The 23149-nt window shown below is 38.5% G+C and overlaps 1 long non-coding RNA gene across 1 annotated transcript in view; it reads right to left on the bottom strand.

Moving 5' to 3' along the window:
- Positions 1–23149, bottom strand: part of LOC128311896 (uncharacterized) — a 62967-nt gene continuing 39818 nt past the window's right edge. The window contains exons 2-3 of the long non-coding RNA XR_008290555.1: positions 8229–8362; positions 1–80 (exon numbers count right to left, since the gene is read on the bottom strand). This is a non-coding gene — a long non-coding RNA (uncharacterized LOC128311896). The remainder of the gene's footprint in view (positions 81–8228; positions 8363–23149) is intronic.

Raw genomic sequence — 23149 nt, 5'->3', positions numbered from 1 at the left:
CACACACACGCACACTTTCCCTGGGGAATCACATGCTCTCACATTGCTTCTGTTAAAAAAAAAAAGCATAATGATGACTCCTGAAAAAAAAAATTGGACCTGTGTACATTCAGACTTTCTGGCAGGGACCCCCACATCTTATCATTCATTGATTCACATGACTTGATTCCACTTCCTAAGTGTCTTTCTTCCTAAATGTTCCTTTCTACTGTTGCTAGCTTATTGTAGGCCAGCATCATGTCTCACCTGGAGGATATCAATAGCCTATCCTTGTTGTCTCTGGTTCCAGATTCAACCCTTTTCAATCCTTCCTTCTAGAATGACTTTCAGCCATAACAGTAGATGACCCATTTCATACTCTCCTGGTATCCTCTGTGTCCTTCTGATATTGCACAGTGTTATCTTTCTCTTGGCTTATACTCTAAGGACTTTGAGAGTAGGCCTTAAATGACTTTGCACTTCATAAGTGTTGGGCATATATATAACAGCCATCACTTAGCATTAACTATATAGAAGTATTATGTTAGGGTCTTTACTTGTGTCATTGTATTTATTGTTCACAACAGCATTATGAATTATATTAAATTATGGCACCCTTTTGTGTATGAGGAAGCTGAGGGCCAAAGATGTTAAAGATCTAGCATGTGTTCTCTCAACTTGTAAGTGACAGAGTCAGGACTCTAAATTCCATGTTTATCAAAAGAGTTATAGAATGAAACACTTAGCTCACATTTTTATTGGGGATGGGGCAGGCATAAGCAAATGATTCTGATGCAGTGTGGGGAAGGCTATATTGGAGGCAGACATATTAATCTATGGGATTATAGAAGAAGCAATCACAGCAATAACTTTCAGTGGATCTGGGAAGACCTCACAGAGGAAATAATGTTGGAGTTGGGTCTTGAATAATGAATTGAATTTGTTAGTAGACAGGAGGGAAGGCATTCCTCACAATGGGGTCAGCATGTATGGATGGAGCTTTAGGAATGGGCATAGTATGGTATGATATGGCTGAACTACATACAGAATGCAAGGGCAGGGTGGTGGTGATGAGTCTTCAAAGCTTGGCTGGGGTGTCATCATGAAGGGCCTTCTATGCCACAGTAAAGAGTTTGTGCTTTGTTTGGTGGGAAATGGAAAGCCATTGAAGGATTTTAAAAAATATTTTAAAATCAGATCATATTTTAAGAGCTCACAACTCTTGTGAGTTTGTAGTGAGCATGGACTGGGATAGGAAAAGACTGTTATTAGAAAAACCAAGTAAGAGGTCCCTGCAATAATACAGATTTAAGACCTTGATAGTCTGGACTAATGTCAAAATGAATTGGAGAGAATGACATAAATTCCAGAAATATGTAGGGTCAAGTGTGAGCCAGTCTTGATAACTAACTGTGTACAGGGCCTGACAGTGAATGAATTGTCAAAGGAAACTGCAGATTAATGTTTTTCCTTTCAATGATTTCCTCACTTTAAAGGAAAGTATAAAATTAGGCCATTTTGACACATGGATATGACCACAGAACAGAGGGAGAGGAAATTATATATTCTTGATCTCCTCTCTGGATTATGTTTCTAAAATTTGGTACTGCCTAGATTTGAGGGGATGGGAGGACTGATACTTCTTTTTCCTATTGCTCCTCACTTCCTACCACACTTCCATACTGACTGCCTTACTTTCTGGCATCACATCCCCCTACCTCTAATCTTACTCTTTTGTGGTTAGCTTGGTACCAAGAAAACATACAAGGAGACATAGGAGATTGAAAGGAAAAGGACAGAATGATCAGAGGAAAAGACAGAGAGTCCACATACATTAGTGTGAAAGCAACAGTATGGTATTTCAAATGTATTGCAGCATAGGTCATATAAACAGATTTATTTTTTTAATATACCCCCTGTATCTTTCAATTAACCATACATTGTGCATAATATATTTTAATACATGTATCTCAGGATGGGAATAGCAGAAACATATGTTAACAGAGTTATATTAACTCTAGGGACAATTCCACTGGGTTACAAGATATTATGGCTCCATATGTTGCCCATAAAGAATCCTGTGGTTTAATGTGTAACACACTCTGTTTTGGATTGGCAAATGGATTGGAGTCAGGCTGAGAAAAATGTGGCTTTTTCTGAATGAGAAGGTTTATGTACTGTATCTGGGTAAGAAAACATTCTTAAAGAAACCTGGGTAAATCTCCTTGCCACCCAATCTCTATCTGAAATGGAGATTCTATTGGGTTAGGCCACTGCTATTTTCTCCTCACCATCCTGGGAAAATTTGACACCTATAAATTGCCTTTGAGACAATTAGATAGATACCTAATTGCTTAACGGGGAAGTCTGTCCTATTCCATGAGTCCAGGGCACTATGTCTTGGTAAGTCACTCTGTTCTTATTTCTTCAAAAGGTACCTCTTTATACATGGAGAATCATGGCTCTGGGAGTTACAAACTTCTGTCTTGGCTCTTCTATCACTGGGCTCAGTGACCTTTTGCAAGTGACTTGTCTTCTCTTGGTGTCCCATTTTTTCACTTGTTAGATGAGGTGTTGGACTTGACATGGTTCTTTTCATGCTCAAAGACTCATCAATTCCATACATAGAAAAACCAAGCTCCAGGGGAATTTTCAAATGCTTTTGTCTGTTATTTCTTCTGAAATGAAAGGAAGTGTATCTTCTGGCTTTATACTTTGGAAAACTCCACGATTCTTCACTCCTTTTGGACTTTGCCCACCCAAAACATACCTACCTGCTCTTCTATCTGTAGGCAGCCCTTAAAAGGACACAATACATATTTGAGAAATTTCAGTATAAAGGCTTGCTATTGCCTGTGTGGTTTCCTTAGTCCTTCTTGACTTTTAAAGTAGTTTTGGATGTCAGAGGGCAGGAAAGTGATACTGAAATACTTCTATCTTCTCTCTGCATTTCTCATGCCATGCCTAGACACCAAAATACGTTTTGAATTCCGCACTGCCGCCCAATGGGTAGTTCTCATCACTACATTCTCTTTGTACTGGGCCTTGGGCAAAGAAATCTGAATACCTTTTGGAAGGTGGGGTAATAATGAGGCTGCTGCAGCTAATAATGGATGGTTTCCTACATCCAGCTCTAGTACTGTTAAATCCTTATATGTTGTGTATGTTATATGTGTTTATAGGTTATGAGTATTTATGTGTTACATGTTGTCTATTTTCAGAGCTGCTTGATGAAATAGGTTCCATTATTATTCCCATTTTGCAGATTGGTTTTGCAGAAACCAACATTGATAAGTGACAACTAGCTTGGTAGGTTTTAGGGTTAGAAACAGTGAGAACAGTTCTCTCTGGGCCTCTGATCACACAGAAATTCCCAAAAACTATGTTCCTGTCTCAGCTGCTCTCCCAAGCATACAAAGAAAATGGACTAATTGTTGGATAGTGTTTTCAGTTCAGTCCAATAACTTTCTATTGCAGTGTGTGCTTGGAGCTGTGGAGCATAAGAAAGAAGCCTGAGGAATGGTCCTTATCCTTAACAGGCCTGTCATCCAGTTCAGGGGGGTTATGCATATATTTAGGAAATAAATAAATAGTGCAGGGCAGTCCAGAAAGTTTTGTGGAAGATGAGGGGATGAGACGGATGAGGAAGGCACAGGTCAAATGTGGAGGCTGCAGACAGATGGGAGATGGTGAGTGTGGGTGGATTGGGAGGGGGTCTCCTTGAGGCAGACACTGTATCCTTTGTATTCTTTTTCCCCTCTTCCCCTCTTTTCAATATGTATCATTTTCTCAGTTGAATCCGGGCATACTGAATGTGGAATATCCATATGGAATATGGAATATGAAGTGGAATATGGAATATGAGACAGGATCTGCACTCAGAGGGCTCACAGACTAATGGAGAAACTGTAAAATTAACTTGAGTGTAGGCACCAGGCAGTGATAACTCTGGCCCCTGCGGAGTGGTGAAGAAGCTGACCTGAAGCAGAGGCACTGTGCCAGAAAGGTGTGGTAGGTAAAAGCAGATAAGAGTAGACTATGGAGAATTGAATTCCTGCCCAGAAAACTTGGGGCTTTAGGCTAAGCCATAACAATGGTGGACCTGGTTTCTAAACAGGGGAAGAGCATTCTGAAATCATATGGCATTGACATTCTTTTAAGTGAGAGAAATGAAGAGAGGATTGATGTCTCACATCCTTTGTACCAGAAATGAGTCTCTGTGTTAATGTGTTGAACTCTTTTGAATCCAACTGTGGAGAATTCTCCAACACCACTGCTGCTTTTCTCCTCCCGTGACTATTCTTGGAGAGATTTAGCAAGGACAACCATATTGGCTGTTATGGTCATGTGGCTTCACAGATGATTTAATGTGGTCTCAGTAAGTTTAAGGCATTGCTTAGGGAACTCAAGAGATGAAGAGCCCCAAATAGAAGCTAGAGACAGAACACGCTGTTTGACTTCTATAAGACTGAGGGGTTTGGTTATTTTTTGAAGCTAAACATGTAACTGTTTTTTCTTTTTCTTTTTTAGCTCCCTCTCTATGATAAGGTCAAAAACTCAAAAAATGAAACAGGCAGCATAGAAGGGAGAGCAGGAAGACAGTTTAGTACAGAAAAAGAACTATGATGAATTATTTAACAAACTGTATGCATGCAAAACTCAAAAGCCTCCAGGCAATATGGACTGACTTATAAAATATGCTTCTTATTTGATATGGGAACTCTTTGATGAATCTAGCTTATAGAAACACATACTTATAAATGTGCAGGAGTATGCATAGGAGTGTTAGTCACAGCACTATTTATAATTTAAAAGGAAAGAAGAAAAGAAGAATGGAGGGAGGGGGGAGGAAGGAAGGAAACAAGGAAGGAAGGAAAGAAAGAAGGAAGGAAGGAAGGCTGGCCTTAGATTCCTATCAAAAAAGGAACAATTTAAATCGGTTATGGTACATTTATAAAATTGTATGTGAATTGTATGTGGCAGTTTTTAATGGTGGTGAAGCTATGTATTAGTTTACTAGGCTGCCATAACTAGGTGTCTTCATTACTTTTCTCACAATTCTGGAAGCTAGAAGTTCAACATCAAGGAGTCATCAGGTCTGATTTCTTCCAAGACTTCTCTCCATGGCTTGTGTCTACTCAGGGTCTTTCCTCTGTACATGTATGTGTCCTATTCTCTTCTTTTCATAAGGACAGCTGCCATATTGGATTAGGGACCCTAACGACCACATTTTAACGTAATCACTCCTGTCTCTAAATGCAGTCACATTTCAAAGTCCTGGGGGTTACGGCTTCAACATATGAATTTTGGGGGAAAACACAATTTAGCCTATAACAAATTATGTATACTCAAATTAAAAAGAGCCTAGTATTGTTAAAAGTAATAAATTGAAAATTAGTATGAGTATGATTCCATTTTGAAAACAAAGTATGTATGTAACGTATATGTGCACATGTGTACCAAAAACCATTAGGAAGGATATACATCAAACATTTAACAGTGGAAATTTGTGAGCGAATAGGTAGACATTGTGGTGAAGGGGATGTGGCTGTGTAGGAATGGGTTATGGGAAAATTTTTTCCCATTTGTTTATTGCTTGGATTTCATTTTTAATATTTAAAAAAAATTTATATTAGTTTAGCAATAAAGAACACACACTCTAGAGTTACATTGTTTGATTCATGATTTGAGAGTATAGGCTCAAATTCTGGTTTTACCCCTTTGTGATGGCTTCTCTACATCTCTGGAGGTTCATTTGTAATGGGGAAAATAATAATAAGATTTTTTATGACAGTCACATTAGGTAATGAATGTAAAACATTAGGCAAGTGCCTGGCATCTACTAAGGCCAATAAATATTGGCTATTTTTATTACTATGGTAAAAAAAAAGAGTTCCCCCTTCAACTTGGAGTGAAGAGGTGTGTTCTTGATTCCAGAGTGTTGTTAATTGAATACGGTTCATTTGAACAAATAATTGAGAGTCTACTGTGCATGCAAGGTGCCATGCTAAAATCTGCAGAGGAACAATGGTAGTTAGGTCAATGCCTGCCTGTAAGTAATCTAATAATAGGCAAACATGGCCTTGCCTACAAAACAACCCTAAATCACAGGAGTCTTGTGACTGTCTAAGGAGGAAATACCTATAAGGCACTTAGTAAGAATTCAGTATGTGACAACAATTGTTGATATTACTTACCTCTCTTTTGTAGCAAAATCTACTTGGAAAACTAAATTTAGAATGCAGCTCAGGAAGATTAGATTCAGGGAAAATTACTTAAGGGAAGTGTCACTAAGTCATCCATATTCCAGCTCATTTAGACATCTCTAGAAGTAGATAGAAACACTTATGATGGCTGGATGTCATCTCCCTAACATTGAGGGTGGGGTCCGGGTAGGAAGGATCTGACAAATTCATTTTCAATATTCCTTTTTGGTTGTCAAGAGCTTCTTTGAATATAGCCATATCACAGAGAGAAGTTATAACTTCTTAGATCATTGTCCCAACCTAAGAGACTGGCTTTTGGCACTTCCTTCTTGTAGAATGAATTACTTCTGAAAGGTTCCTGTAGATTCTTGTCCCTTGCCCCTGTGCCTTGAACACAGTTTTGTTGGTCCCCTGTTAAGACAAGCTGTGGTCAAGTCTGCATCGGTCAGTGGTGATGGTGATGTTCTGGCACTGGGGCTTTGCTCTCCTGGTCTTATTAAGATGCTCCAGGTTCTTCACCTTTGTACTCAGAGTATATGTTTATCCTGACCCCATCTGTTCACTATGTGCAAACCAGAGCCTGTTGCCAGCAGGGCCCTTCATTTAATCATAAGAGATTGGCTTATCAAGGCCAACTTGAATATTTGGCCTTATCAAGGCCAAAAGAATATTTGAGCTAGAAAGAGGGAACAGTTCATTTCTTCTTTTTCCCCCATTCTTTCTTTGGGGGAAGTCATGTGGAATTGACTTTTTTAGTCAGAGAAGAATATATACTGGAGTTGGGGGGAGTATGGCCAGAGGGTTACAGGAAGAGGCCTAAAATGTGAGCTGGGTGGGCTGAGGGACAGGGTCATGTGAGCATCACCTGCTAGTGAGCAACACTAGCCATCAATGGAAACAAGCAACCAGGAAGTTCAGGAGAGTGGCTTGAGGGGGGAAATCACATGTGGGGGTGAGATGCAAGAGAGCCTGTGGGAAGCCCTGCAAGCCACAGTGAGAGAGAGCTGAAGCATGATGATTCAGCTCAGGCTCCAGAGCCAAGGATCCAGGTTCAAACCCCAGTCTATTCCTTATGAACTATGTGTGACCTTGGCAATTTTTTCTCCTCCCTGTGCTTTGGTGTGCTTATCTGTAAATGGAGACGATAATAGTACCTGCCTGGTAGGTTTGTTGAGGAGACTAAGCGAGATAACATGTGAACGGCACTTAGAACGCTGAGTGCCTGGCTGTTCTTATGATCACCCCAAGAATGCACAGAGATGTCAATGCAGAGAGCAGTTATGAGCACTTGCACATGGGAGGAGGGGGAGTCCTCCTGCTGCCCTCAAGCCTCACACGTTGATTCCTGCCTTTCCTGTCCAGTGTTATTCAGGCAAATTCTCTGCAGAAAATGTCCCTCTGCCGACAAGGTCACTTTTCCAACTCCCCAGGGTTGGGAGGTGGGACCTCCTTGACTGTCAGCCACCAAGGACCCTTTTGTGCAGATCTGGCTCTTTCCTTGTTGGATTTTATTGGCTCTGGATATTCAGTTCCTGCTGCCAGAGAAATGTGCCCTCAGTTACCACCATTGCAGGATCACAGCAGACCCCCCCCCCCCCCTCAGCTTGATAGGCCTCTCTGTGAAGAAGAAAATTGTGGCAAACAGCCTCTCCAGCCTTCGGCCTGCACACAGCTCAACCTTCTTCGGCTTTCATGTTGGAAATATGAAGTGTGACTTCCCTTGCACAGGGGAGCCTGAGCCAACCCAAGGCTTGGCTTATCTCTCTACTCAGCATAGTGTTTGTTTTAGGAAAATCAAAGCACTTTCTTTTTCTGCTTTCTTCAAAGAGAGGAAGAGCAAAGCTGGCTGCTGCTCAGGAGCAGGGGTTGCCAAGTTCAGAAGGGTCAGATGAGAGTTTCCCCTTCCCCCTTAGCCGCTTGCCTTCTGGTCATAGGCCTACCCCCTCCACGGGCTAATCTGCAGGCATCAGCTTGTATCAGGGTACCCAGACTCAGGGTTCTGCATCAGGCCCTGCGAGAGGAGGCTGCCCTGAGTTCACCCACCTCTATGGATCTTCTCACTCCAGGTCATAACCATTCACCACCAGCACTGCTGAAGCCTCTCCTCCATACAGGGTTCTGTTGCTCTGGGCTCCTTCCTTCTGGGCCATTCCTGTAGTATTGCAGCTTCAGTACGCCTGCAGGTGGAGAGGTCTTGACAAGAAAGTTACCCCTCTCCCCCCTCATGTTTGTTCTCTTTCTTTTCCTTCTTCCTACCCCACATCCACCAGTCCCTAGGGCCAGTACCACATTCTCCCTCCCCCACTCCAGGGAAGGCCAGAGCCCCTCTTCCCCCTCAGCCTTCACAGAGGTCAGAGTTTCTCATTGCAGGCATTGAGGGAGCTGAGACTGGCTGTCCAAGGCCCAGCCACTGATGGGAACAAACAGCTCATTGTTTGAGATGCTTCTAGAAGTACTCAAAGCCCACTGGGTCCCTGGAGTGCCCTCAGCCAGGACTGGGACAAGGCCAGTGTGTGAACTCAGGAAAGCTGTTGGGGGCCTCCTGGAGCTGTTGAATCATGGCAGTGGCAATGAATAGTTGGTAACCCCTGGGTCCTGCTTTATTATTCGGTTCAAATCACTTTTCATAGCCAGAGTCTTGTAGTATAAATTACAATGCTCTTTGGCTTAATTTTTTTTTAAAGAAAAAAAAATGGGTTTTTTCAAACACACAAAAGCAGAGAGAACAGAACAAAGAAAGCCCAGGTACCCCATCACCCGGATTCAAAAAGCCCAGACTTTGCGTAGCTATGTCCTCAACCTCTTGCTTCACTATCTCTCTCTCTTGAAACATACTTCTCTTTAACTTGCAAACAATTGATGACTTCTTAGGTGAATTTGGCACATGCCTTTCTGCCACACTAAACAGGAAACCAATGCTGTTATCACGGTTTATTATCATGGCTTATGCTTTACACTCAGGAGACACAATCTGTTTTACTAGAGAGCTAATCCAATGGCAAAAGACTGTCAGAGAGAACAACCCAACCTTATGCCAAATGGAAAATAGTTGTTTTAGGCAGGCATTTTCTTACACCCAATCAGACAGCTTTAAATAATGATGTGACTGGCCAATTTACACAGCTGCCTTGGGCTGAGGGGTCAGTTGGGGACTGGCTCTTTACTTGAGCCCTTTCTGATCCTCTCCCAGATTCAGGGCCTCTCTGGATTAGTGGCTCTCTTTGTAGCCTTGTGGTTCAGGGAGGAGGCAGCTGAGGATGTTACCCACAAAGTTATTCATCAGACTTTTTAAAGGAATTACACCATAATTCTTGCAAAAGGCAGCTCCGGGAAAGGGTTTGCCATTCCTAATATTTGGTATGATTTTTTTCCCCTGACAGTACAAAGAAAAAAAAAAAAGAACACTTTTGTGTTCTGCTTTTTGCCTTGGCTACCAGGAAGCTTAGCACTAAATGTAGAGCCTAATTACAGTGACCTGTGGTCTCCTGTCATTCCAGTTAACTTATCTCTCCCCCCCATTTCCTCTATATGATTTCCAATTTCACCCTTTTATCTTTATATGCCTAGAACACAGAGGTTTTATTGTATCCAAATTTCATTTTTGTTACTTTGAAATTAGGAGTGGTAGAAATTAAAACAAAAGCAAACAGAATGCAACTGCACCTTCCCCATTGAGCCTTGTCTGTAGAGCCCTTTTTTGCAAGAAGCACAAGAAGGTTAAGGTACTAGGTCCAGACCACACAATCAGTAAGTGGCAGGGAGGCATAACCAGACCATATATATATATGCAGTGCATTTACACTTTGTAATTTATGGTTTATACTTTTAAAAGGGCTTACTCATATCTTGAGCAAATTGTCTCAATTTGTCCTTGATTTATTCTTTCAACAAGTACTCACTGCTCATTTTATCTATAATGGGCACCATAGACAGACAAATAAAGATAACACAAACATTGTCCTTAGGGAATTTACAATGTAATGGGGGAATATCACAATGTTCATGTAATTAAAACCCAAAATGAAAAGTGTGGGAGTGTTTTAGATAAATTTTATAGGAGTTGAGAGGAGGGAGAAGCTGCATGAAGTGAATGAGAAGAGACTTTATGTAGTTGGCATTCGAGTTGATTCTTGAAGGAGAGGGAAGTAATGGACACTGATTGCTGCTATCCCTATTTTACAGAGATTGAAATCAATTCAGAAAGAGGAAGGCAATTTCCTGGCATCACACAGAAGTTACTACTGTCACAATCATCCCACTGCTTCCTTTTGTTGAAGCTGGTCCTGTGGCTTGAGGGTAACTGAAGGCTGGATTAAATTTTTCTTAGGTGACAACCATTGAATTAATGGTATTTACAAGCCAGAGCCCGAGCCTTGGTATTTGGGGCAGTAGTTTTTTTATTTGTAAAAGACAAAACATCATTTTGAGCTAGGTTAGGGTAAAAAGTGGGAATTCAGGGAAGCCATTGAAGTATCACAGACAATTTAAAGATGGGTTCAAGAAGCAACTGGGGCTCAGAGACAGCAGGCATGGGGCTGGCATGCCACAAGAAGCTGCACTTTGTGTCTGTGGCCTGTGGTTCTACCAGAGTATCAACTTCATTTGCTACCCCCTTCACCCCCGTAGCCCATTTTTCAAGACTGACTTCGAAATGAGAAACTTTGGCATGTGGGTGCCTGTAGCCCACATATGTCTGCCCTCCCTCGGAACTGACATAGACATTACTCTTTGCCTCCTTCGAAAGCAATTGTATGAACATCCCACCCCTCACCCTCCTGCTCCTACCCCAAAGCTTCCTACAGCCTTGAGAGGGAACTGGCTTCACATGGTTCTTTGGAAAGGGGAAGGGAAGGTGGCCTTGTCAGGAGGTGGTTTATAACACCTCGGCATGGCATCTTGCACTTCCCTGCCACCATGACTTTAGGATGCTGTATGTTTTTTTCCGTTTCTGGATATCTCCAGCTCTCCTTTCGTTATTGTTTTAAATTAAAGTTTGGATATTGAAATAACTATGGATTTACATGTAATTATGAGAAACCATTCAGAGAGAGCCCACATAGTCTTCACTCAGGTCCCCCAAAGGTAACATCTTGCAAAACTATAGAATAATGTCACAACCAAGATACTGATGGTATCACAGAACATTTCTGTCATCATACCTTCATGTTGCCCTTTTTGAGCTATGTTGCACCCCCCCCCCTTTATTTTAAAGAGAGAGAAGGCACAAGTGAGGGAGAGGGAGAGAGAGAGGGAGAGAAGCAGGGCTTGAGCTCACCCAGAGTGGGGCTCCAGCTCATGAACCATGAGATGGTGACAGGAGAGGGTCAGATGCTTAACTGACTGAGCCACCCAGGCACCCTGCCATGTTACCATTTTTTAGTGACTTCCCTTTCCCTGCCACTGCCTCCTTTACCACTGGCAACCACTAATCTCTTTCCCATTTCTATATATAAATGGAATCACACACTGTGTAACCTTTTGGGTTTCTTTGCTGCATATATTTACTGCCTGTGTCAATAGCTTGTTACTTTTCTTTTCTGAGTAGCAGTCCACAGCATGGCTGTGGTGCAGTTTTACCTTCATCCACTAAAGGGCATCTGGGCTGTTTGAAGTTGTTGGCTAAAATGAAAAACACTGCTATAAACATTTGTGTGCAGATTTTTGTGTGACATGTTTTATTTCTCTGGGATAAATGCTAAGGAGGGATAAATGCTAAGCTGTCTGGTAGTTGCATTTAAAACAAATTGATACATTTTAAAAAATGGACTTTTTGTGTGTCAACTATACTTCAATTAAAAAAACAAAAAGAAAATCAGGGGTGCCTGGGTGGCTTATTCTGTTAAGCATCTGACTCTTGGTTTCGGCTCAGGTCATGATCTCATGGTTTGTGAGATTGAGCCCTGAACTGGGCTCTGTGCTGACAGTGCGGAGCCTGCTTGAGATCTTCTCTCTTCCCTCTCTCTTTCTCTCAAAATAAATAAATAAACTTAAAAAAAGGAAAAAAAAGAAAATCAAACCAACAAAATTTTTTGCCATTAATATTTTTGCAACACGTTAGAGCTGTATTTATAATAAATTGGAGAATGTGATTTAAAAAAAAAAGACTTTTTAAGAGCAGTATTAGGCTTACAGCAAAATTGAGCAGAAGGTGCAGAGATTTCCCATAAACCCCCTGCCTCCACCAGCCTCCTCCATTATCAAAACTCCACACCAGAGTGGTACATTTGTTACAATCTATGAATCTACATTGATGCATCGTTCTTACCTAAAGTCTATGGTTTACATCAGGGTGTTATGTATTCTATGGGTTTTGACAAACATATAATGACACGGATGCATCACTATAACAGTATCATACAGGATAGTTTGCTCTAAAAAATCCTCTGGGCTCCACCTAGTAATCTGTCCCTCCCTTCCTCTTAGTTCCTGACAACAACTGATCTTTTTATAGTCTCTATGGTTCTGCCTTTTCCATGATCATACAATATGTAGCATTTTCAGATTGGCTCTTTTCACTTAGCAATATGCATTTAAGTTTCCTTTATATGTTTTCATGGCTTGATAGCTCATTGTTTCCAGTGCTGAATAATACCCAGTGTCTGGATGTACCACAGTTTCGGTATCCATTCACCTACTGAAGGACTTCCTAGTTGCCCCCAAGCTTTAGCAATTATGGTTAAAGCTGCTAAAACATCCATGTGCAGGTTTTGTGCGGGTCTAGTGTTCAACTTATTTGGTAAATACCAAGGAGTATAATGCTGGTTCGAATGGTAAAGCATATTCAGTTTTGTAAGAAACTGCCAAACTGTCTTCCAAAGTGGCTGCACATTTTACGTTCCCACCAGCAGTGAAGGAGAGTTCTTGTTGCTCCACATTTTCACTTGCATTTAATGTTGTCAGTGTTTTGCATGTTTGTCATTCAACCAGATGTGTGGTGGTATGCCATTTTTTTTTTTTTACTGTTTATTTATTTTGAGAGCACACTCATGTGCATAAGCAGTGGAGGGGCAGAGAGAGAGAGAGAGAAGAGAGAATCTCAAGCAGGCTCTGTGTTGTCAGTGAGAAACAGGAGATCATGACCTGAGCCGAAGTCAAGAGTCAGGAGCTTAACCGACTGAGTCACCCAAGTGCCCTGGTATGTCATAGTTCTAATTTACATTTCCCTAATGATATATGATGTGGAGCATCTTTTCACATATTTATTTTCCACCTGTGTATCTTCTTTGGTGAGGTGTCTATTCAGGTCTTTTGTCTATTTTTAAACCAGGTTGTTCAATTTATTTTTGTTAAGTTTTAAGTGTTCTTTGCATATTTAGGATAGTAGTCCTTTATCAGATACGTCTGTTGATGTGATAGATTATTTTAATTGATTTTCAAGTGTTGAACCAGCCTTGCATATCTGGGGTAAATTCCACTTAATTGTGGTTTCTAAGTCTTCTTATACATTACTGGATTATATTTGCTAATATTTTTTGAGGATTTTTACATCTAAGTTAATGAGAGATATTGATTTGTAGTTTTCTTATATGCCTGTCTGGTTTTGGTGTTAGGGTATGGCTAGTATCATAGAATGAGTTAAGATATATTACCCCTTGTTCTGTCTTTTGGAAGAGATTGCAGAGGATTTATATAATTTTTTCCTTTGGTAGAATTAACCAGTAAACACATCTGGGTTTCATGCTTTCTGTTTTGGAGGACTATTAATTTTTGATACAATTTCTTTAATAGATATAAATCTATTCAGATTGTTCCTTTCTTGTGTGAATTGTAGCAAAGTTTGTCTTTTAAGGAATTGGTCCATTTCATTTAGGTTATCAGAGTTGTGAACATAGAGTTATATTCCTTTATTGTCCGTTTAATGACTATTGGATCTGTAGTGATGGCCTTTTATAATTTGTGTTTCCTCCACTTTTTTCTTAGCCTGGTTACATGCCTATCAATTTTACTGCTCTTTTCACAGAACAAGTTTTTTTGGTTTTGTTGAATTTCTCTATTAATTTCCTCTTTCTAATTTAATTGATTTCTGCTTTTCATCTGCTTATTTTAGTTTTTTTTTTCTTTTTCTATTTTCCTAAAGTGGTAGCTTTGATTATTGATTTTAAATCTTTCTTTTTTCCTAATATATATACATTCAGTTCTGTGAATTTCTCTCAGAAATTGATGTTTCATTGTCATCTAATTCATGATGTTTAAAAACTTATCTTGAGATTAAGTGTGTTGTTTAATCTCCAAATATTTTGGGGTTTTCTAGATATCTTTTTATTACTCATTTCCAGTTTAATTCTCTTATGATCTGAGAACAGATAGTATTTTATTTCTATTCTTTTAATTTTTTTAAGGTTTATTTTAGGGCCCAGACTGTGATCTATCTTGATGACTGTTCCACATGAGCTGGGTAAGAATGTGTATTCTTGAGAAGAATCTGTATTCTGTTGTTGGGTGCAATAGTCTATAGATGTCAATTGTATCCAATTTATTGAGGATATTGTTGAGTTCAACTATGCGACTATGTCCTTACTGATTTTCTGTCTTCTGGGTCTGTCCATTTCTGAAACAGGGATATTAAAATTTCCAACACTAACAGTGGATTCATCTGTTTCTCCTTGCAGTTCTATGAGTTCTTGCCTCACATAGTTTGACCATCTTTTGGGAGGTACACAGACATTATAGATCGTTATGTCTTATGTCACTGGAGGCAAGGGCAAAAAAAAAAAAACAAACCCAAAAATGAACTATTGGGACTTCATCAAAATAAAAAGCTTCTGCACAGAGAAGGAAATCATCAACAAAACTAAAAGGCAGACATGGATTGGGAGAAGATATTTGCCAATGACATATCTGATAAAGGATTAGTATCCAAAATCTATAAAAAAACTTATCAAACTCAACACCCAAACCCAAATAATCCCGTGAATAAATGGGCAGAAGACATGAATAGACACTTTTCCAAAGAAGACATCCAGATGGCTAACAGACACGTGAAAAGATGCTCAACATCACTCATTATTGAGGGAATACCTATCAAAATCACAATGAGATACCACCTCACACCTGTCAGAATAGTTAAAATTAACAATACAAGAGACAATAGGTTTGGCAAGGATGTTGAGAAAGATGAGCACTTTTGCACTGATGTGGGAAATGCAAACTGGTGCAGCCACTCTGGAGAACTGTATGGATGTTCCTCAAAAAGTTAAAAATAGAACTACCCTATGACCCAGCACTATTAGGTATTTACCCAAAGGATACAAATGTACAGATTCAAAAGGATACATGCACCCTGATGTTTATAGCAGCATTATTGACAGTAACCAAAATATGGAAAGAGCCCTAATGTCCATCAACTGATAAATGGACAAAGAAGATGTGGTATATATATATATATATATATATATATATATATATATATATATAGTGGGATATTACTCAGCCATCAAGAAAAAAAGAAATCTTGCCATTTTTAATGACATAGATGGAGCTAGAGTGTATTATGGTAAGTGAAAAAAGTCAGAGAAAAACAAATACCATATGGTCTTACTCATATGTGGAATTTAAAAAAGAAACAGATGAGTATATGGGAAGGGGGAGAAAACATGAGAGAGGGAAACAAGCCATAAGAGACTCTTTATGATAGAGAACACACCGAGGGTTGATGGAGGGAGGTGGGTGGGGGATAGGCTAGATGGGTGATGGGTATTAAAGAGGACACTTGTGGGGCGCCTGGGTGGCTGGGTCGGTTAAGCGTCTGACTTCGGCTCAGGTCATGATCTCACGGTCCGTGAGTTCGAGCCCCGCGTCGGGCTCTGTGCTGACAGCTCAGAGCCTGGAGCCTGTTTCAGATTCTGTGTCTCTCTCTCTCTGACCCTCCCCCGTTCATGCTCTGTCTCTCTCTGTCTCAAAAATAAATAAACGTTAAAAAAAATAAACAAATAAAAAAATAAAGAGGACACTTGTGATGAGCACTGGGTGCTGTATGTAAGTGATGAATCACTGAATTCTGCTCCAGAAACCAATATTTCATGGTATGTTAGTTAACTAATAATAAATAAATAAATGAATAAATGAATAAATAAATAAATAAAATATTGTTATGTCTTCTTGGAGAATTGAGCCCTACATATTAACCCTTGATAACTTTTCTTGTTTGAAATTAATATAGCTACTTCCACTTTCTTTTGATTAGTTGGCATGATATTTTTATTTGCTAACTTTAAATTTATATGTCTTTATATTTAAAGTGGGTTTCTTGCAAACAATAGGAGGATTTTGTTTTTTTGATTCACTGTGACAATCTTTTAATTGATATATTTAGACCATTAACATTTAAAGTGATTATCGATATAGTTGGATTAATAACTACAATATTTGTTACATTTTCTATATGTTGATCTTGACTTTGTTCCTATTTTTGTCTACCATTCCTTTCCTGTCACAATATTATTTTATGATTCCATTTTCCCTCCTTTCTTACCATATCAGTTATAATTTTTTTTTTACTTCTTTTAGTAGTTAACTTATGGTTTGCAATATACATTTACAACTATTTCAAGTCCACTTTCAAATAACACTATATTACTCGTGGATACTCCAAGTACTTTATATTAACAAAAGAACCCTAATTATTCTCTTGTCCCTTATATTATTACTGCTATTCATTTTACTTATAGATTAGCATACAAAATACATATATATATACATATATTGTACATATATATATACACACACCAGTATATGTAATTGAATACATGGTTGCTATTATTATTTTGAACAAACTGTTATCTCTGAGGTCAAGTAACTATAAGAAAAATAAAAGTTTTAATTTTACTTTCACTAATTTCTTTTTTTTTAACATGAAATTTATTGTCAAACTGGTTTCCATACAACACTCAGTGCTCATCCCAGCAGGTGCCCTCCTCAATGCCCATCACCCACTTTCCCCTCCTTCCCGCCCCCCATCAACCCTCAGTTTATTCTCAGTTTTTAAGAGTCTCTTATGGTTTGCTTCCTTCCCTCTCCAACTTTTTTTTCCCCTTCCCCTCCCCCATGGTCTTCTGTTAAGTTTCTCAGGATCCACATAAGAGTGAAAACATATGGCATGTGTCTTTCTCTGTATGACTTATTTCACTTAGCATAACACTCTCCAGTTCCATCCACGTTGCTACAAAAGGCCATATTTCATTCTTTCTCATTGCCAAGTAATATTCCATTGTATATATAAACCACAACTTCTTTATCCATTCATCAATTGATGGACATTTAGGCTCTTTCCATAATTTGGCTATTGTTGAAAGACTTTTATTAATTTCTTCTTCAGTGCTCTTCCTTTCTTGTGGATCCAAGTTTCTGACCTATATCATTTTCCTTCTCTTTGAAGAGGTTATTTTAACATACCTTTTAAGGCAGCTCTAAGCAACAAATTACTTCAATTTTTGTTTGCCTGAGGAAGTCTTTCCTCCTCACTTGTGAAGGATAACTTCAAAGGGTACAGAATTCTGGGTTGATTTTTTTTTCTTTCCTTTCAACACTTTAAATATGTCACTCCATTCTCTTCCTGCCTGCATCTGCATGGTTTCTGAAGAGAAGTCAAATATAATTCTTATCTCTGTTCCCCTAAGATAAGGTGTTTTTAAACTCAGTTTCTTTCAACATTTCAATCTTTATTTTATTTTAATTTTGTTTATTTTTATTATTTATTTATTTTAATTTTCTGCACTTTTTTTTCTTTAAAGTTTATTTATTTTGAGAGGGAGAATAAGAGAGCAAGAGAGAGAACACAAGCAGGAGAGGGGCAGAAAGAGAGGGAAAGAGAATCCCAGGCAGGCTCCATACCATCAGCACAGAGCCTGACATGGGGCTCAGTCCCACAGAACCATAAGATAGTGACCTGAATTGAAATCAAGATCAGACACTTAACTGATTGAGCTACCCAGGTGCTTCTGCACTTTGATTATGATGTGCCTAGGTGTCTTTTTGATTGTTTTTGCATTTATCCTGGTTGGTGTTCTATGAGCTTTATGGTTCTATGGTTTAGTGTCATTAATTTGGGGGGGGAAATTCTGAGTTATTGTTGCTTTAAATATGTCTTCTGTTCCTTTCTTTCTTTTCCTTTTGGTATTTCCATTACATGTATTTTACACCTTTTGTGGTTGTCCTATATTTCTTCTTGGATATTCTGTTCTGGTTTTTTTTTTTTTCCAGTCTTTTTTCTTTTTTGTTTTCAGTTTGGGAAATTTCTATTGAGATATCCTCAAGTTCAGATATTTTTTTCCCTTAGCCATATCCAGCCTACTACTGAGTTCACGGAAGATATTGTTTATTTCTGTTACAGTGTTTTCTTATTTTTAGCATAACTTTTTGGTTCTTCCTCAGAATTTCCATCTCTCTGTTTACATTGCTCATCTGTTCATGCATGCTGTCTACTTTATCCACTAACAGTCTTAGCATATTAATCATACAGTAGTCCCCTATCCCAACCTTATCCATGGTTTTGCTTTCTGTGGTTTTAGTTACCTGTGTTCAACTGTGGTCTGTAGACAGAGGCCTCTCCTTCTGATGCATTGTCAGAAGGTCAACAGTAGCCTAACACTACTATGTCACAATTCCAGTGTCATTGATCTCACCTCATGTCATTTTGTGGACATTTTACCATCTCACATCATCATCATCATAAGAAAGATGAGTTACAGTACAATAAGATATTTTGAGAGAGAGAGAAAGCACATTCACATAACTTTTATTACAGTATATTTTATAATTGTTCTATTTTATTATTAGTTATTGTTAATCTCTTACTGTACCTAACTCATAAATTAAACTTTATCATAAGTATGTATGTATAAGAAGAATATACTGTATATAGCATTTAATACTATCTATTATTTCAGGAATCCACTGGGGGTTTTGGAATGTATCCCCCATGGATAAGGGGGACCACTCGAGTTGTTTTAAATTCCTGATAATTCCAGTATCCTTGCTATGTTTGAGTCTGGTTCTGATACTTGCTTTGTTTCTTCACACTGTGTTTTTTGACATTTGGTATGCCTTATAATTTTTTCTTGATAGCTGAACATGATGTACTAGGTAAAAGGAACTGTAGTAAATAGGCCTTTACTAATGTGGTAAAGTGTGGGTAGAAGGAACTTTTCTATAGTCACATGATTAGATCTTAAGCCTTCTAGTGAGTCTATGCTTCTGGAATGTGAACTTTACACATACTTCTCAGTTTTGTTTTTTCACTCCCTTAGGTGGTAAGATAGCTAGAAGGGACTGGGGTTGGGTATTTTCCTTCTCCCACAGGGAAGGCTAGAGTGATCTGGAGTTGACTATTTTCTTTTCTCCAGGTGGATTAGGCTCAGAAAAAACCATCAGTAGTTTAGGCTCTAGTAAAATTGTTTCCCTTGAGGACAGGCCTCTGGTGAATTTCAAAATGGTTCATTTTCTCCTCCTCCTGCTGGAAGCACAAAGGGATTTTCCTATAGCATTCACTGTGAGAACCTGGGGGTAAAACTCACAAGAGTGTGAGAGTTGTCTTGCAGTTGTTGGCTTTTGTTCACACAGAATTTCTAGAAATTTGCAATTGCAGTTTAGATTTTCCTGCCTCAGCACTGGTTTCCAAAGAGGTTTTTCTCATGGGTTTCTGCTCTGGTAGGTTGTAATTCTCTGCATTGTCTGTCGGTTCCTCCAATTTTGGACACAGAAGTGTATGCTGTGACCTCATTTCTCTGATAAATCTAAGAAGAGTTGTTGATTTTTACTTGTTGTTAGGACAGAGTGATGACTTCTAAGCTCCTTACATGCCAGGCCGGAAACCAGAAGTCAGGCGTGGCTTTTTTCAGGCTGTATAATTCTCTGAGGATTCATCCAGGGTGTTGTGTGTGTCCATAGTTTGTTATTCTTCATTTCTGAGTATTCCATGGTGTGGATATGCCACATTTGTTTAACCATTCATCTATTGAAAGATATCTGGGCTGTTTCAAGTTTTGGGCTATAATGAAAAAAGCTACTAGAAACATTTATGTTTAGGTTTTTGTGTGAAAATATCTTAATTTCTCTGGGATAAATGCCCAAGAGTACAATTGCTGGATCATATGGTAGTTGTGTGGTTAGTTTTTTATGAAATGATCAAGCTGTTTTCCAGAGTAGCTGTACCATTTTATATTCTCACCAGGAAGGTGTGAGTGCTTTTGTTTCTCCTTATCACTTTTTAAAATTTTAGCCATTTTGATAGGTATGTAGTGATATCTCATATGGTTTTAATTTGCATTTCCATAATGATTAATGATGTTGAACATTTTTTCATGTGCTCACTTGTCATTCTTATGTCCTCTTTGTATATGTCTCTTTATGTCTTTTGCCCATTTTTAAATTGGATTGTTTATATTTTGACTGAGTTTTGAATGTTCTTTTTATATTTTAGTTACTAGTCCTTTGCCAGATATGTGGTTTAAAAGTATTTTCTCCCAGTCTGTAGACCTCTTGATAAGGTCTTTTGCAGAGCAAATGTTTTTAATTTTGATAAAATCCAATTTATTATTTTTCCTTTTGTGGATTGTAATTTTGGTGTCAAGCTTGGGAATTCTTTGTCTAGCTTTAGATCCCAAAGATTTCTCTCCTATGTTAAAAAAAAAAAGACTCATAGTTTTTTTTTAACATTTAAATCCATGATCCATTCTGAGTGAATTGGCAAATTCAATTTAACAAAGGTCCTTATATTTATTTGTTTATTTATTCATTCATTTGTTTATTTTTGAATTGATGTTTAACTGGAATTAAATATTATATTAGTTTCAGGTATACGACATATTGATCCAACAATTTTATACATTATGCAGTGCTCACCACTATAAATGTAGTTACCACTTGTCACCATGCAACATTTGGCTGTTTATAGTTTTATATTTTAAGTCCATGATCCATTCTGAGTGAATTTTTATAAGGCATGAGGCTTGGATTGAAGTCATTTTGTTGCCTTTGGGTGTCTAGTTATTCCAGGGCCATTTTTTTTTGAAAACGTTATCTTTTTCTCCATGAATTGCTTTTGCAGTTTTGTCAATAATTAGTTGGACATACTTACGTGGGTCTGGGTTCTCTATTCTGTTCCACTCATCTATATATTTTTCCCTCTGCCAATATACACAATCTTTATTGCCGTATCTATAATGTCATCCTCTTATTGATTCTTCTTTTGCAAAAATTTCTTCTAAGTATTCTAGTTCTTTTGCCTTTCCATATAAATTTTAGAAATAATTTTGTCTATAGTTACAAAAATCCTTGATGGCATTTTGATAAGAATTATGTCAAATCTATGTATAAGTTTGAGGAGAATTGACATGTTCACTATGTTGAGTCTTCTAATCATGAGCACGGTCTATCTCTCCACTTCAGAAGGATATTTTTGCTAGATACAGAATTCTGGATCGACAATTCTTTTCTTTCAACACTTGAAATATATTGTATCACTTCCTCATGGCATTTTTCATCTCTGGTGAGAAATCCACTCTCATTTTAATCCTGCTCCCTGTCCCTCAGCCCTTGTAAAGTTTCACTTCTCTTCTGTGGAACTTTTCTTTGGTTTTAGTTTTCAGAGTTTTTCTATGATGTATCTTGGTATAGGTTTCTTTGGGTTTATCCTATTAGCCTTTGTTCAGGTTCTTGAGTCTCTATGTTTTTGATTTTTACTAAATTTGGGAAGTTTTCAGACATTATTTCTTCAAGTACTTTTTCAGTCCTGCCTCTTTTTTATCTCTTTTCAGGATTCGGATGACTTGAATGTTAGATTTTTGATGTTGTTCTTATAATCCCATATGTCCCTGAAGCTCTGTTAATGTTTTTTTTCAGTATAATTTCTCTCTGTTGTTAATATTGGGTTTTAAAAATTTTTTTAATATTTATTTTTGAGAGAGAGAGAGAGAGAGAGAGTGAGAGAGAGCGTGTGAGTGAGCAGGGGAGGGACAGAGAGAAGGAGACACAGAATCTGAAGTAGGCTCCAGGCTGTGAGCTGTCAGCACAGAGCCTGATGTGGGCCTTGAACCCATGATCCATGAAATCCTGACCTGAGCCAAAGTTGGATGCTTTACTGACTGAGCCACCCAGGTGCCAATATTGGGTATTTTTTATTGCCTTTATTTTCAGGTGTATGGATTCTTTTCTTTGTCCTCTGTTTTCTGCTGTTGTGTCCACCAATTGAGTTTCTATTATATTTTTCAGTTCCAAAATTTCCATTTAACTCTTTTTAATATCTTCCTTTTTTTTTTTGCTGTGACTTTTTATTTTTTAATTTGTCTTTAAGCATTGTATAAATTGAAGCATTTTTATGATGACTGTTTTAAAATCTCTGTCAGATAATACTACAATTGCTATTATACTGGTATATGTATTTATTGATGGTCTTTTTTTCATTCAAATTGTTTTCTTAGTTCTTGGCATGTGAGATTTCCAGCTAAAACTTGGACATTTTGGGTATTATGTTTGGGACTCTGATTCTTATTTAAGCCTTCTATTTTAGCTTTTATTTATTTATTTTTTAAAGTCACTGTTGTAGGAGAAGAATGGCATGTGGTTACTGCTAGGTGAGAATAGATATCTGGGTCCCTCATTTGACCTCTAATAACACCTGAAGGGGACTCCTCATTACTGTTGGACAAGGGTGGGGTTTCTGGCTCCTCACTAGGCCTCCACTGAAATCTCCTGGCTGACAGAGGTAGGAGTATCTTGTTCCTGCTTCCCATGTAGTCTCCACTGACACTAGGGAAGGTAGGTGTGGTGGTTTCATTACAGCTGGGTGGCAGTGAGTCCTGATTTTCCACTAAGTTTTCTCTGACACAAGCTCTGCAGGCTGAGGGGACACTTCATTATTTCCATGTGGACTTGAAGTCCAGTTCCCCATTTGTCTCCACCTACACCTCAGTGGAAGATGATTTGTCACTGCCCAGTGGGGGGTAAATCTCCTGGCTCTCTTCTTGGCC

Source organism: Acinonyx jubatus, chromosome D1 (genome assembly GCF_027475565.1).
Source record: "Acinonyx jubatus isolate Ajub_Pintada_27869175 chromosome D1, VMU_Ajub_asm_v1.0, whole genome shotgun sequence".
In the NCBI taxonomy this organism is placed as follows: Eukaryota; Metazoa; Chordata; class Mammalia; order Carnivora; family Felidae; genus Acinonyx; species Acinonyx jubatus.
Note: the sequence above shows the minus strand (reverse complement) of the source record. Positions and strands in the feature narration are given on the sequence as shown.